This window comes from Chionomys nivalis, chromosome 13 (genome assembly GCF_950005125.1).
Source record: "Chionomys nivalis chromosome 13, mChiNiv1.1, whole genome shotgun sequence".
Classification (NCBI taxonomy): domain Eukaryota; kingdom Metazoa; phylum Chordata; class Mammalia; order Rodentia; family Cricetidae; genus Chionomys; species Chionomys nivalis.
Genome location: NC_080098.1, coordinates 23,680,491 through 23,698,060, shown reverse-complemented (window position 1 = coordinate 23,698,060; position 17,570 = coordinate 23,680,491).

Below are 17,570 nucleotides of genomic sequence, written 5' to 3'. Positions count from 1 at the left end.
GACTATGAATAATGATGGCTTAGCAAGGAGGCTAAATGACATATTTAAAAAATGGTTATCTTCTTTTTAATCTCTGTGTATGTGCTCATATGTGTGAGTGTAGGTGTGAACATATCATGAAGTGCGCATGGTAGTTAAAGGACCAGCTTGGATGTTCGTCTTCATGCTCCACCTTGGTTGAGACAGTGTTGTTTATTTTCTACTGTGTATGCCAAACTGGTAGGCTGCCAGCTTTTAGGGATACCGAAAGAGTTTCTTCTCAGGCCTGCCTTATATATTTTCTTATTAACTTTTTCTTTTTGCTTTCTTTATTTTCTGTTTTATATGTGAAAATTTACCCAATACAGTCACATGGAACACAGACAACTCCACCGCCAGTATCCATTCAGAGAAATCAATTCAAGGTCTTCTTTCAAGATCTCCTTGGGGTCACTTTTTTATATCTATTGAGCCAAATCATTAGCTGCGTCCTATGGATTTATGATGAGTCCTGTCTTTGGTAACCTTTATTTTCAGACAAAGCAACAAAAGCATGTTTTGAAATTCAGTTTTCTGGGAGAATTTCTCCCAAAACTCCCTTCATGGTTACTCTAGATTAAGTTCAAAATACTATTGTCATCCAACTTCAAGTCCTGCCAAAGTTAGAGGCAGAATCACCTAGAAACAATATTGACACTATTACTTCTCCAGTTTTCTGTTCAGAGAGAGCCCCTTATTAGATACATGATACAGACTGAGATGATGATCTGAAGCAAAATTAAGAACCATGGGTTCATAGAACATATTAATGCTTTCAGGACTTATTAAGACCTGATTGCATGCATGCCACACATCCAGTCAAAGATGGGCTCACCTAATTATGATCATTCTCTGCTGTTGAATGTTCTCTACCTACAAGTTCATTCCCTTGGATTTTCTTATAAGTTATGTGCTCCGGTGAGCTTACATTGTGCTTCAGAGTGCAACGGAGGCTTGGAATTTCAGTGCTCTCTATCCCTAAATAAACAAACAAAAAACCCACTCAAATACACAGTCTGAAGCAGACACTGTGTTGAAATACCCTTGAAATAATTAAAAGTTCTAACTGTTCCTAGAAGGATAATTGGATTTCTTTAGATTGTAATAACTTGGTTTTATTCTTCAGGTAAAGACTGCGGTCATATGCTGGGGTTAGAGACAAAAGATTGAACTGTCTTTTAATTTGGAATGCACTAATTAAAACTACTGACTTGCACTAAAATCCTCTTTGTTAGTGCTTTTGTGTTACTTTGAAAACCCCAAGTTTACAGCCTAGCTATGGCTCCAACTCCCAGGAAACTTACTTTATTTCACTTCTAGCTTTTTCCTCTTCTGGATAAGGCTCCAATGTGGTTGAATCTATATAGAGTGTATTTGTGTCCATAATAACCAGAGTTCCATTTGACTTCTTTTTGCAGAAATTCTTAAGACTATATTTTCTGCACTGGAGTTTTTTTTTTTTTTATTTTCTATATCTAAGTTTAGATGTATCTCCCTTTCTAACTTCTTTTTATCCTTGTGCTTTGCTTTGTTCAAAAAGGACAAACATAACATACTGTCAGTTAGCTTTCTAGACCCAGATGTGTGTAGACAGGCATTCTGCAACATGTGGGTAGAAAACAATTGAGATTCTTCCTGTACAACATGTAAATGATGTATTTAGAATTGCATGAGCACTTCAAGAATTGATAGCTTTGAAAGAATGACCAAAGTCAAGCTCTAAAATCTGTATACAAAAAGTAATGTCATGCTTGAAATCCAGAACCCAGGTACAGATATAGATTCTTCTTCAAACATATTTTATTCATTCATTTCTATATATTTTTATTTTGTGATTGATTTCATATATATGTATTATATTAAATATTTCACTTGACATTCATAGGCACCTCAGACTCTTTTTGAAACTCCAAAGTCTCTGATACATTTAACCTACTTATTTTCAGACCTGATGCTAAGAAACAAACTTGCTGTGACTGAAAATGTCACCCGTGCTTATCTAGACTATAATTGCTGAAATACATTCTTTATTTTCTATGCCTTCTATCCTGTCAAAACACTGAGAAATTGAAGAGAGGTATACAATCAAGCATAAGAATTTTTACAAATATGTAGAGTTGAAAGTAAAGAAAATATCAGTTTGAACTAAAATAATAATAAGAATAAAAAATGTGCTTGAATTATAGCTCATTGTGCCATTTGATGTGTGTGAGTGTGTGTGTGTGTGTGTGTGTACTGGAGGGAACAGAATCGTGGGATCAAGGAAGCTGGGAACTGGCCACGTGCTGCTTCATGTCACCTGACTTTAGTCTTCACAACCCATGAGAACATGTGCAATTTCTTTCTCCTTTTAAGAGATTATGTTCACAGGCAAAAAGCCATGCCTTAAGGGTTATACCCAAAAGCAATCGACAGAATGAATTTCCACAACACTTACCCTTTTTGTATAAATAAGAGGGTTCTAACTCCAATACAAAACTATATATTATAAGAGCAATTATCAAGTATTGTCCAGGAGAAAAAAGGCTAATAACATACATAAAAATGGAACTACAACCAATAAGAACAACATCAAACAAGAAACATATACAAAATGTCCAGGCTATAGGCAATTGGTAAGTAACAGATTATTATTATAGCTGTCTTGCACCTAAAATGCCTTAGCTAAGATGTGAGATGATAGTAATTGTGATTATCTAGTTTTCAATCCCATCAAAGACCTGAGAAGGAAAATATTATCTGAGTAAACAGGAAGTACAAGCAAGCAACTTCCAAAAGATGCAAGAAATGACAGAAACAAGTTGACTACCTGGAAAGTCAACCAAAGTCTCTCTGCAATGCTGGGGCAACCAGCTTTGGATATAGGCCTAGAATATCTGATAGACCATTTTCAGAAGCAGGAATACTCAAAATACAGTTCTACCCTGTCTTGGCAATGTTCAGCAGTTGCTCATCCATGTATCTTGCTTTTCCATATTGGACAGCATGCTTACTGTCATCAATCAAGACAAGGGCAGTTCTTTGCCCAATAGGCGAGTTTTGCTAAGAGGAAAACAAGTTCCATATGGAGTATCTTCAGTGCCCACCATTCTCTTGAAAGTAGATTGATCCTGTCAGGAGCAGTGTGTCTCATGTCAACAGAATTCTAAATTACTAAAAATTTAGATGCCCATATCATGTAGGGCTTTGAAGTGTTTGAAGATTACCTATCTATATGGAGTACATTTCTGTGCATCTAGAGAACAAAACTAACATAAGTATGACAAATATGGGTGAAAATTAGCCTGTAATTCTTAATAACATGTATAGCTTAAAAACTAAAGTTTCACATTATAAAAATAAGCAATCTTCAAACATGTATACAGCATGAGGACAATGATCTCAAATTGTAACAATATATAAAAATATTTTAGTCAGAGGTAGAAATTTACAGTGCAGTATGACAAAAATATTTTTAATTTATATCAATACACAGAATATATTAAACAGAACCAGAAGCATACATACAGTATGACAAAGATAATTTTACATCCATGTACAACAATATTGTAAACAGAAATTAGAACATACAAAATATAACAAATATTTTTTCAATTTGTATTAATATACAAGTTACCATAGGATAATAAAAATAGGCTGGTACCCCAAAGCTGTTGGTGGAATGAATTCCAGTAGCACCTCCCTATAATTTCACCCTTTCTTATGAATGAGCTTATTTTTTTCTTGGCAAAACTGGCCTTTGGGCAAAGAAATGACCATGCCTCAACCACTCACAAAGGTACATGGTATCTAGAAATGGATGAGAAGGACTGTCAAATCTTGCCAAGACAAGGTAAGACAGTTTGAAATTTTTCCTACCTCTGAAAATGATCTGTCAGTTATTCTAGGCCTTAGCCAAAGTTGGTTGCTTCAACTTTGCAAATGAGTCTTTGGGTAATTGCCCAGGTAGTCAGTTGTCTGTGCCATTTGTTGCATCTTTTGAAAGGTGCTTGATTGCAATTCCTGCTTAGTCAAGTAATATTATTTCCCTTCTTGAATCTTCAATGGGGCCGACTAGATAGTTGTAGCTACTTTCTTCTCATGACTTGGCCAAACTATTTATTATACAAGACTTAAACTAGTTAGAATAAAATAATTATTGAATATATTTGTTCTTATTTATATAATTTTGTATTAATCTTAGAACTCTCTTATTTAAACAAAAACGGGGAGTTTCTGTAGGAAGTCTTACAGCCAGTGGTTACCTGCCCACTGGGACGTGGCCTCTTATACTCTTTATGCCAATGTATGCATCTGGCCTCTTTTTTCTGGCTGCGGGATTTGGTTCTGTTCTTCATTTCAGCAGAGGATTCTAGTTTGTGAGTCTACCCTAAAAAAATAACTGTCTATTTTTCTCAACTCTCAGCTAGTATGGGATTACTTTTAAGCATCCTTCATATTCAGTGAACAGCCAATGTTACATTTATACATACTACCAAAAAGAGAGTCTTTACTGATAAGGAAATGTCCTAATTACATTATTGCTTGAGAGTGTAATAAAAGATAGATTTATACATTGTAATATCACCAATTATAAAATGAAAATTATATTCACATTAATAATTTATAAAAAAAAATCTGCAAATCATTCAATTGGTCACCTCAGTGATTACAACCATAAATACTATTCTGATCCTTATTTATTTTATGGCAATGATTTTTTTAAACCTCTCTGATATTTTTGTGTAGTGGGCTATGAAGGTTAATCTTGGCTATCAACTTGATCTGATCTAAAATCAACTATCAGACAAGGCAATAGGCACATCCGTGAGGCATTTTCTTTTCTTTCTTTTTTTAATTTAATTAATTTATTTATATGTTTATTTTTACATATCAATCCCAGTTCCCCCCTCTCATCTCCTCTTCTCTGGCTGTCCATCTTTCCCCAATCCCAACCCACTCCATTCCCCCATCCATTCTTCAGAGAGGGTAAGGCCTCCCCTAGAAAATCAACTAAGTTTGTCCCATTACCTTATTGAGGCAGGACCAAGCCCCCAATCCCACCCCTTGCCTAGGTTGAGCAAGGTATCTCTCCATAGAGAATGGGTTCCATGAAGTCAATTCAGGCATTAGAGTTAGATCCTGGTCCCACTGCTTAGTGGCCCCATAAACTACCGAAGCCACACCATTGTCACCTGTATTCAGTGGGGCTAATTTGATCCTATGCAGTTCCCCATTTGTCAGTCTGGAGTCAGGGATCTTCCACTAGTCAGGTCAGCTGATTCTGTGAGGTCTCCATCATGGTCTTGACCCTTTGTTTATATTATTGCTCCTTTGTCACTTTGTTTGTACTCTGGGAGCTTGGCTCAGTGGTTAGTTGTGGATCTCTCATCTGCTTCCATCCATTTCTGGAAAAGGGTTCTTGCTTCTCAGATGTTGTAGACTGTAAGTCTTTGCTTATATCTGGTATCCACTTATAAGTGAGTACATACTATTTTTGTCTTTCTGAGTCTGCTTCACTCAGAATTGTTTTGTTTTTTAGTTCCATTCATTTGCCTGCAAATTTAAAGGTGTCCTTGCTTTATTTTTTGTTTTCTGATGAGTAGTACTATATTGTGTAAACGTAGTACATTTTCTTTATCCATTCTTCAGCTGAGGGGAATATAGATTGTTTCCAGGTTATGGCTATTATGAATAATACTGCTATAAACATAGTTGAGTAAATGCCCTTGTGGTCTGTTTGTGCCTCCTTTGGGTTTATGTCCAAAAGTGGTATTGCTGGGTCTTGAGGTAGATTAATTCCTAATTTTCTGAGAAATCACTGTACTTATTTCCATAGCAGATGTACAATTTTTACTCCCACCAGCAATGGAGGAATGTTCCCCTCTCTAGCATAAGCTATCCTCAGTGTTTTTTATCTTAACCATTCTGAACGTGTAAGATGGTATCACAAAGGTATGTTGATTTGCCTTTTCCTGATGACTAAGGATGTTGAACATTTCCTTAAGTATCTTTTGGCCATTTCAGGTTCTTCTGTTGAGAATTCTCCATTGAGATCTAACTGTACCCTATTTTTAAATTGGATTATTTGGTACTTTGATGTCTAGTTTCTTAAGTTCTTTGTATATTTTGAAGGTCAGAACTCTGTCAGATATGGGACTGGTAGAAATATTTTCCCATTCTGTAGGCAGATGTTTTGTCTTGCTGACTGTGTCTTTTGCTTTTCAGTTTCAAGAGGTCCCATTTATTAATTATTACTCTCAGTGTCTGTGCTACTGGTGTTATACATAGGAAATGGTCTCTTCAGCCAATGTGTTCAAGGGTACTTCCCACTTTCTCTATGAGGTTCAGTGTGGGTGCATTTATTTTGAGGTCTTTAATCCATTTGGACTTGAGTTTTATGCATGTTGATAGTTATGGATCTATTTGCATTCTTCTACTTGTTGACATGCAGTTTTACTAGCACCATTTGTAAAGATGTTTTCTTTTTTACATTTTTTTTTCAAAATAAGATGTTTATAGGTGTGTCCGTTAATATTAGGGTTTTCAATTTGATTCCATTCGTGTATCTGCCTGTTTTTATGCCAATATGTAGCTTTTTTTCAGTATTGTAACTCTATAATAGAGCTTGAAGCCAGGGATCATGATGCTTTCAGATGTTCCTTTATTATACAGCATTTTTTGGGCATCCTGGTTTTTTTTTTTTTGTTTTTCCATATGAAATTTAGTATTGATCTTCTGAGGTCTTTGAAGAATTGTGCTGGGATTTTAATGGGTATTGCATCAAATCTGTAGATTGCTTTTGGTAAGATGCTATTTTTACTATATTTATGTTATCTATCCATGAGCAAGGGAGATATTTCCATTTTCTGATATCCTCTTCAATTTCACTGTTCAAAGACATAAATTTCTTCTCATACAGGTCTTTCACTGGTTGGATTAGAGTTATCCCAAGATATTTCATTTTATTTTGATTTTAGCTATTGTGAAGAATGATGTTTCTCTGATATTTTTCTCTGTCCATTTATCATCTTTATATAGGAGAGCTGCTATTTTATTTTTAGTTAATCTTGTATCTTGCCAAATTACTGAAGGTGGCTATTGGAGTTCCCAGGGAGAATTTTGGGGTCACTTATGTATACCATCATACCCTCAGTAAGGAGTGAAAGTTCGACTTCTTTCTTTCCAACTTGGATCCCCTTTATCTACTTTTGCTTTATTGCTCTAGCTAGAATGTTGAGCCCTATATTGAATAGATATAGAAGGAGTAGACAGCCTTGTCTTCTCCCTGAGTTTAGGGGAATCACTTTGAGTTTCTCTCCATTTAGTTTCACGTTGGCTTGCTGTAAATTGCTTTATTTTGTTTAGATATGTTTCTTGTATGGCAATAGAGTAGTAACTGAGAGCTTTATAATCTGATCCAGACAGGAAGGCAGACAGACACTGCATCTGGTGTGGGTTTTTGAAACCTTCAAGCAAACTCACAGTAACATATCTCCTTGAACAAGGCTATTCCTCCTTGTTAAAGGAGCTATGTACAATAAGCATATGAGCGTATAAGGGGCATTCTCATTCAAATGACCATACCTAGCTCCTTAAAAAGACATGTTGCAATTAATTGCTCCTTATAAAACTGAGAAATCTAATATTTTCATGCATAATGATTGAATTTATGTGCATAAAATATCATTCATTTTTATTTTAAAAATTACTACATAATTCATTTAATTCATCCATTAAAAATCACAGTTTTGTTAAAGAGTTTATTTCTGGTTACAAATCTTCCGCTTTATTTATACACTAACAATTTATAAAACTTTTAGGAGGTCATTAATTAAATTTAGTTCCATTTAAAAGCTTGATTAAGTATAGACCATTGACAGTTAAAAATCACTTATAAATTATACATAGTTGCTATTGTTTTAAAGCACTCAGTGGTGTGAGTTATAAAGCTTCCCAAACACTTAACCAATGCTTTTAGCCCTATAAAATTAATCATAAGTATAAGGTACTAGTTCTATCAAATATTTAAAAGTGTATTTTTAAAATAAAGTTACCAGTTAAGGCTCACAAGTATACACACATTATTTTTAATAAATATATATTGAAATAATAAACCTCATCATCAAGTCAGCAAATTGAACTGTCTCAAAAATTGCAGGTAAATAAATTCATAAAATGTCATTTTAAAGTATGTATTAAGAATAGTGTTTTACACTGAAGTCCGAATCGTTCTAGATTTTAATAAATTTTAAATATAGATGAGAACAATTTCCTCACACCTATCTGAAGATTTTTTGAATGACTATGATCAAATTCCTTTTATGTATATTTAACTTTAACAGTCTTGTTGCATTTGTTTTACAATCTGATATATATGTGTATGTGTGTGTATATATATATATATATATATATATATATATATATATATTTTAAAGACAAAAATAGACATTGACCTTAGAGGAACATTTTAGGTTACAGAAGTAATTCCACATTCCACATCAGTTTGTGAAAGTATACAAACTTCCAAAACCACTATAATACTTTAATTTATTTGACGTCTCATCACTATCAAAATATCTGTTGATATTTGCACTTTGTGATAGCCTATATGTTTCCCAAATATTTTGTCTGGCATAATATACTTTATGTCTGACAGAATCACTCAGATTTAACAGGCAGACCTTAAAAACTTCCCCCAAAATACATAGTTCTTATGAATTCATGGCTTATAGGCAAATTTTCTGACTCAGAGAACACAGTAACTACTTGTAATAACAAGAGTTACTTACTGACCTTTCTTAGGTGGAAAGATAGAAAGTACAGCTCTCCCTATACAACAAGAGTGGAATTTCTAGCAATAACTGAAGACTGTGAGTCACTAGGCAATAACTACCATAAAATCTCATTGAAATCATGTGTCCATAAGTTGAAATGGAGCATGGACACCACATCATTTCTAGCAGAACACAGAGATGTAGCTACTATGCAGACTTGTGAGAAGATCCGAACTTGTTCAAGACTGGCATGAACTGTTGAACTCCTAGAAGTGACACACGCAAGAGGGAAAATTGCCTCCTTTGGCAAGTTATTTTACTATGAAGACTTTACAAAGCGCTGCTGAGAGTGAGTGCATCCAGCTTGATGCAACTGAATTTTTGTTTGATGGGTCAGACTACAAGGAACAGAGAAAATGCTGGGAAAAAAAGCTGGGAGCCTGACATGTTCCTGCATACTAATTGTATCAAAACTGCCCACTGATGAAAACTGAGGGAAATCTCATGGCCATGGAATAAACGTGAGGATTAACAGTACCTTCTAGAAGAAAGAAGAAAATGGATACTGTAGTATTGGAGGGTGCAAAGAAAACTCAAAGCACTAGAAGTTTCCAATTGTTAGGGTTGGAAGATGTCATGTAAAATAAAAGGTCTTCATAGCACAAATCACTGAAAAATGGTAAAATATACCAAACAGTCGAGTCACAGGCATACACATAATTTGACTCCAAGAAATGGAATAAAAAATGGAGCCATAGAATATGAAATGAGAGTTTATTTTCAGAAACAATGCAGACAAAAAAATTTGCAGGTTTAAAAGTTCAAAGAATAATAAACACACACAAATGTAAACACAAACACACATAGACATGATTACACGGGAACATACAATTTAAACTTCAAGGATGGAATATAGTAAAAGAAGAACAAAGGAATAATTCATGTAAAAGAAAACAGAAAACGAGAAAATCCTAACCTGTGGGACATAGGCCATTTGCTGTAAGATATAAATGTGTGAGGTTAGAATTTTATACTTAAAGTATCTTTTGAAAACAGTGGGCAAATGGAGACATATTTATGGAGTCAAAGCACAGATATAAGTCATTTTCAGTAGAGTAGAACTGTGGAAAATGTAAAATGAAGTACCACAGCAGGCAAAAGTAGGCAGTGGAAAACTGGAATTACAGGGAGAGCTTCCGGCGTTGCTTAGCATAAAGGCAAATGTGAAAGTCTTTTTAATCATGCCACTAGGAGAAGGTGGATTCAGCAGTATTTTGTGGCAAATAAAAGTTTGGTAAGATTTAAGGTCCTTATGAATTACTTATTTTAGAGAATAGGAAATCCTACCTGAAGTTTTGTCAGTATCCCAGGCTCTTTGTTGGATGACTTCTTTATATAGATGCCATTGGATATCGGAGATAGGAAATTTAGTGATCATGTGAAAAAGAATGAAAAGTTTGGGGAAATTGTCTTTAATTTGTTCATTATTTTATTTTTTAAACATTTATTTATTATGGTGTATGTGTGTGTGCATGCGTGTGTGTGTGCATGTGTGTGCGTGTGTGTGTGTGTGTGTCAAGACAGATCAAATGTTACAGGAAAGTTAGTTTTCTCCTATCACCATGTGGGTCCTGAGGATCAAAGAGTCTTGGCAGCAGGCACTCTTGAGCGCTGAACCATCTCACTGGCCCATTTCATTTATGTATATATTTCATTAGTTACTTTGTCTGAGAGCTTATAAGCATCATTTTCAAGAAAGAGGATACCTTCTGCCTTACAGTTTCAGATGATACATTCCCTCTTGGGAAAGTCATGGCAACAAAAGTAGGAAGCTGTCTGGTCACATTAAACCAACAGTCAAGAATTAGAAGATGACAAGGAAGTGGGACCAGGCTATGAAATCTTAAGTTCATCCCCCAGTGACCAGTTTCTACAGCAAGAATTTACGCCACCCCCCCCCCCGAATCTTCCAAAACCTCTCCCAAAGAGTGCAACAATCTGAGTATCAGGTGTTCAAACACATGAGTCTATAAGATTCTCTCACAATTAATCCTGCTGTCCAGCAATTACCTCCAACCTGAAACAGTCTAGTCTGGAGGGAAGCTCAATAAGCACATATCTCACAAATCTTAGAAAATCCCTGTAATTTCCCATGCTCACAAAATCCCACCATCCCTGTGATTATATAAGCAGCAAGGACTAATGAGGAGACAAAACTTTAACTTTCTGACCTGTCAAGCTGCCTGCAAGTTGTATTTATAGCTTCAGGGTTTCAGCTCTCATGAGTTATCACCCCTGCTGCTATGGGCTTTTAGTGATGGAGGCTTGAATCTTCTGTTCTTATCCACACTTAAGTATCTCCAAAAAATTCATTGGCACACCAAGTTAGATTTAGGTGGTGTCACGATTGTTTTTATCCTTTGTTCTCTGAGTTAATTAGACATTTGTTCCTATCATTCCAGGAATAGTTTGACAAAACAAACCATAGCACATGTATTAATAGTACAAGGGACCTATAAATAAGAGAGACACAAGAACAGTAAAATGACCTGCACAGCAGACACTAACCTTGGTCTTCTCCTTGTTTTTTTACCCAACTCAAGTTTAGATGCCTCCTGAAGCATCCAGAAATGGAGAAAACAAGAGAGGCTGAGGAGTGAGGTGGGAGGGGAGGACAAGAATTGCAAGGCAATGATTCCTAAGTGTACTCTGACTCCTCTTACAAGCACAATGCTTTATTGGAGAACTGCTACGGGAGCTCTGGTGGTTAATTTCTTGTCATTTCTGAGAAGCAAATCTAACAGGCACGGTTCAATTAACATAGCTTAGAGAGGATATTGTTTATGTGGTCTCGTCTAACATGTAAGACTAGCTAGACTAGTGATCAAGCCTTATAGAGCCTTCGGGTAAAGCAAATATCCTAAGCTAATTTCCCAATCAAGGGAACAATTCCCAGTATAGATTCTTATTTGGATTTACTCATACTGTCTTATTCTTTAGTTGGAACTCTTGTCATCCTTCTGCTTAGAGTCCACGTAAGACAGAGGAAAGGAATGTTTTCTGTTCCAAGAGTGTATCTGCACAGCTTCAAATATTGTCTTGCACTAGGTACACATTGAATATGCTTTGCTGTGAGTGAGAAGCAGGTGCATCAGAAAGCCCCATTTCTTTAGAGTAGGAGAGTGACAGATGCAGGTGACTACTAAGAAGATAGTCAACCCCCCTTGCTGGTGGTTCATGGAAGTCTTTCAGTGTCCTCCGTGAAACACTAGAACTAATTCTAATACGTAGAAGGAATCATGTGTCATCTTGAATGCTTTCTCAACATCTCTAGTTTCTAACAATCACATCCTGATGATCACAAATTATTTGAAATAACACACTAATTTCTGAATGGAAACATGAATTATATCTTGGATCTCTTTAAAAAGAGAGGAGGTGTTAATTTTTAAATTAGGCAGACATTAATTCTAGTTCTAAATGGCATTACACATTAAGTCTAAAACTGGGTGCCAGTTTTTTAATTCCTTCCCTCTGTCTATTAGTTTTACTTATTTATAAAATGCAGGTAGCAAAGTCTTTACTTATGAGGCTATGAAAGGTTAGAGATAGAGCAAGTCTCAGTCAGTGAAACACTTACTGTGCAACCATGAGGACCTGAGTTCAGATCTTCAGCACCCACATAAGAGAAACAGGTCTATCAGAGGATTCGAGTGCTGATTGGACAGATATAGCAGGATCCCTGAAGCTTGTGTGTCTAACCACTTAGTGACCTCTAAATTCAATAAGAGATAGTGTCATCAGAATAGTGTGGAGAAGTAATTTAGGATACCTTACATACCTCTGATCTCCACAAGCAAATGTTCAAGATACATATACATGAATTTGTGCAAATACACTGTGGTGGTTTGAATAGGTATGACCTTCATAGATTCATGTGATTCAATGCTGGGTCCACAGGAGTGGGATGATTAGAATGTATGGCCTTGGTGGAGATGTATCCTTGTTGGAAGAAGCATGTCACTGTGGAAGAAGGCTTTGAGGTTTTACATGCTTAACCTGTGACCAGAGTGGCACTTAATCTCCTTCTCCTACCTGCAGATAAAGATGTAGAACCCTCACCTCCTTTTCCAGCACCCTGTTAGCTTGCAAGCTGCCATGTCCTGGAATGATAATGTACTAAACCTCTGAAAACTAATGTAAGCCAGTGCCAGTAAAGTCTTTTCCTTTATAAGAGTTGCCATAGTCATGGTGTCTCTCCACAGCAATAGAAACCATTAGACACATAAAACAATACAAAATAGATAATTCTGTTTAGGTCTGTACCCCATTATTTATTGGGTTATTTGTTCTTTTGATGTCAAGTTTCTTGAGTTCTTTGTATATTTCGGAGATCAGGCGTCTGTCCAATGTGGGGTTGATGAAGATCTTTTTCCATTATGTAGTCTGCCACTCTGTCTTGCTGACTGTGTCCTTTGTTTACAGAAGCTCTTCAGCTTCAGGAGGTCCCATTTATTAATTGTTACTCTCATGGTCTGGGCTACTGGGGTTATATTTAGGAAGTGGTTTCCTCTACCAATGTGTACTTCCCTCTTTTACTTCTATGAGGTTTAGTGTTGAATTATTTATGTTGAGGTCTTTAATGAATTTGGACTTGAGTTTTGTGAATGGCAATGGATAAGGATCTATTTGCATTCTTTTACATGTTGAAATGGCTGAAAGACACTTATGGAAATGCTCAACATCCTTAGCCATCATAAAAATGCAAATCAAAACAACCCTGAGATTCTGGATTCAGAATAGCCAAGAAAAATGTAGAGCTCAATAAAAATCAATAAAAAAAATGCTGTTGAAAGTTTATGCTGGAGAGAACGTCGGTTAAGGGAAATACTTCCCCATTGCTGTTGGGAGTGCAAATTTGTACAGCCACTTTGGAAATCAGTATGGTGATTTCTCATAAAATTAGGAAATAATCTTCCTCAAGACACAGCAATACCACTTTTGGCTATATACCCAAGGGGCACTAATTCATACCACAAGGACATGTGCACAGCTATGTAAATAGCAGTATTATTTGTCATAGCCAGAACATGGAAACAACCTAGATGCCCTTCGACCCAAGAATGGATAAAGAAGATGTGGTACATTTACACGATAAGTACTACACAGTGGAAAAATTAATAACATCTTGATATTAGCAGGCAAATGGATGGATCTAGAAAACATATTGAGTGGGCAGCCTGGTGTGGGAAGACCTTCTGTATATGTGTTGTTTTTATTGGTTAATAAATAAAAAAGCTTTTTGGCCTGTGACAGGGTAGAATAGAGCTAGGCAGGGAAAACTGAGCTGAATACTGGGAGGAAGAAGAGAGAGGCAAGGAGAAGTCATATTGCCTCCACCAGGGACAGACTCTCTAGAACCTTGCCAGCAAACCACAGTCACATGGCAATACACAGATTAATAGAAATGGGTCAAATTAAGATGTAAGAGCTAGCCAATTATAAGCTAAAGCTAAGAAGCCAAGTAGTGATTTAATTAATACAGATTTCTGTGTGATTATTTCAGGTCTGAGCTGCCGAAAATGAATGAGCAGCTTCCCCCAACAGTAACCTAGACCCAGAAAGAAAAATAACATATGTACTCACTCATGAGTGACTTTTAGATGTTAAAAAAAAAAAAGAAAAACCAACCTACAGTCCACAACCCCAGAGAACCTAGACAACAAAGAGGACACTAAGAAAGACATACATGGATCTGATAGGAAGAAGAAAAAGATAAATTTTCCTGAATAAATTGGGAATGTGAAGGTCATGGGAGAGGATAGAAGGGCAGAGGGGAATAAAGGGGAAAGGAGAAAAATGTGTATAGCTCAATAAAAACAATAAAAAAGAAAAAAATTAACTACTTAGAAGTAAACTTTTTAAATTTAGAATTAAAATGTAATTTTATAGGTCTTTTATATCCCTTTAAACTTTTTAATATACATGAAACTACAAAAAATTATACCTTCTAAGGAGCTAATTTAAACATGGACTGATTTTAGTATGTTCAAAGCTGGTCGTATATACCCATATCTGCAAACATTAATCATTTCTATGTGGAGAAAATGTCTAAGCCTTTTCTTGTCGCTTTCTGAGCTACTGAAACGGTTATATACTGACACTCTAATCAAATTACACACCAGCACATCTTGGTTCTGCCTAAGTGGACAGAATGCCTATGTCTCTTCCTTTCTCTTCCTTACTACCACTATTCCTAGCCAGTGTTCTACACTCTACTGCTGGTGTCAGCCTCTTTCCTCACATGAGTCAGCTATATGGCATTGATCTTTCTCTGCCTAGTTTATTTCATCTAACACTAATTAACATTAATTCTATATAATATTATTACCAATGGCAGGATTATAAATTTTTCAGGGCCGATTATCTTTACAGGCCACATTTGACCAGATTTTCTTTATTCATTCATCATGAATAGATATATAGATTATTTACATTTCTTGGAAATTGTGATTAATGCAATAAATCTGGCAGCATGATATGCTCAATTTCTTGAGATTCACACTCAGTAACCAGATTGCTGTACCACATAGCTCTGTCTTTAATTTTATGAGATGTTCAAGTTATTCTCCATGATAACTGCACTAATTTGTAACATTAGTCCTAGGATGTAAAGTTTTTTCGGCTTTCATTTATGTCCACATATGTTGCCTTTGTAACTTTTCATAATAGAATGATGTGATAGCTCATTGTGGTTTTAATTTGGATTTTCCGGAATTTGTTGAGGATTTTCCATATACCTGTTAGTCAACAGTATATCTGCCCTTTACAAATGTTCTTTCTCTTTTCACCACTGGAATTTCAGTGTTCCTCATATTAGTTGGATATATAATTTGTTTATATTTTCCCCTTTTGTTTAGCTTATCTCTTCATTATGATGATCATCTCCTTAGCAAAGGAAGAACATCGCGACTTGAAATAATCTTATCTTTCTTTTTTTCCTTGCATCTTTGGGGTCCTCTGAAAAGATAATCCTACTCATGAAAATGTCACTGGACCACCGCTGTATGCTTCTCCAGTAGTATATTAGTCCCATGCCTTAGGTGTAATTTTTAAATAACTTTGAATCTAAGCCTGTAACTGGTAAGAAATAGTGCTTCATTCATTGTGCTGCATGTGAGTAATCACTGTGTTCCACCAGTATTTACTGGAAATATCATCCTTTCTTCAGCACATATCCTTAGCTTTTCTGTTGATAATCATCTGGCTGGAGGGATATGGATAGACTTCTAGGCTGTCTTATTTTCCATTGATCTCTGAGTTTGATCTATTAAAATCATGCTTTATTAGTAACTCTAGCTTTGACCCGTACCTCATTACCAGGTGTTATTGTCCCTGCTTTTGTTCAGTTTACTGTATGTGGCCTTTTACTATCTGATTTTGGAGGCATATTATAGTTTTGCATGTTTTTATGATTCTGTACAAATTTTAGGACTATATTTTATAGTGCTATTTAAAAAGTCATGGATATTTATATGAGTTTTTCCCTAAAGTTAATGATTTCTTTTGGCAGAAATATATTCACTTTAATAATATTGATGCTACTAATCCGTGAAACAGAACACAGGATCTCATTCCAACGCACATGCATGTGTAAGTATTGGTGTTTCATGTATTTATGTATATATGTATGTCTGTGTATTAGTGTGGATGTATGTGTATGTATATATCTGTTCTCTTCCATTACCTTCATCAGTGTTGCTTATTTGAATTTATTTGACTGAATTATTCCTAGGTTTTTCATTGTTGTTATTATAAATGGACTTCTTTCTTGGTTTTTCTTTCACATATTATGCTATTGGCATAAGAAAATGAGAACACTCCTAATTTTTTATACTGACTTTGTTCCCTGAAACCTTGTTGAATTTGTTTATTAGTTCTAACATATTTTTTTCCAACAATCGTTCAGGGTTTATGCTCCAAACACACTCTGTGCATGTAAAAAATAAAAACACAGCTGTCTTCCTTATCAAGGAGCTCATAAACATGAATAACTATAGAAATATGAATATTGTGACAGAGAAAAAAATACATCAGAGAAAGTTCTGTCTGTCTGTAACAAACCAGGTTATCATTTTGTAGCCAGGATGAGATGGTTTTTCTTTATACATTTTATGTAAAATATAAAAAATAAGCAGTTGTATTACCACTGGGTATTTCTCTGCCTTCATTATCATTTTTCCCCTCTTTCTTAAAATTTACCCAGAAAGGAAAGAAAATGGACCAATTCTTAAATTGCCTTTAATAATGCACCAATATATTCATTTTATCTACAGCACATGTATTTGAGGCTTGTTTTCATATTTATATCAAAGGAGTCATGCATGAAAAAATATCTAATCTTTTTGTTAACATATTGGGACAAAAATTAGTTATCTAATAAGTATTTTTAAAAATATTGCTAGAGGTATTCTGAAACTTTTAAACCTTTCAGTAGTTCTGGGTATCAAGCCCGGGACCTCGTGTATGCTATACCAAATATCTACATCTCTTGGATCCTACTTTGACTACAACATATAATGGAGGGAAGTCAGTTAGAAAGAAGTTAAAATATACCATCTTTTTATTGTTTCACTGCTCATTGGGGCCATGTGCCCATCAATGTGTCTTGAGTTGATGAAGCTGCCTTAAGTAATTAATTTTAATCCAGATCACTTTCTAGACAAGTGCTATTTATCAGAGCTTTCTCTGAGGATGGAAACATCATTGTTATTGTTCTCATCATTGTCATTGTTC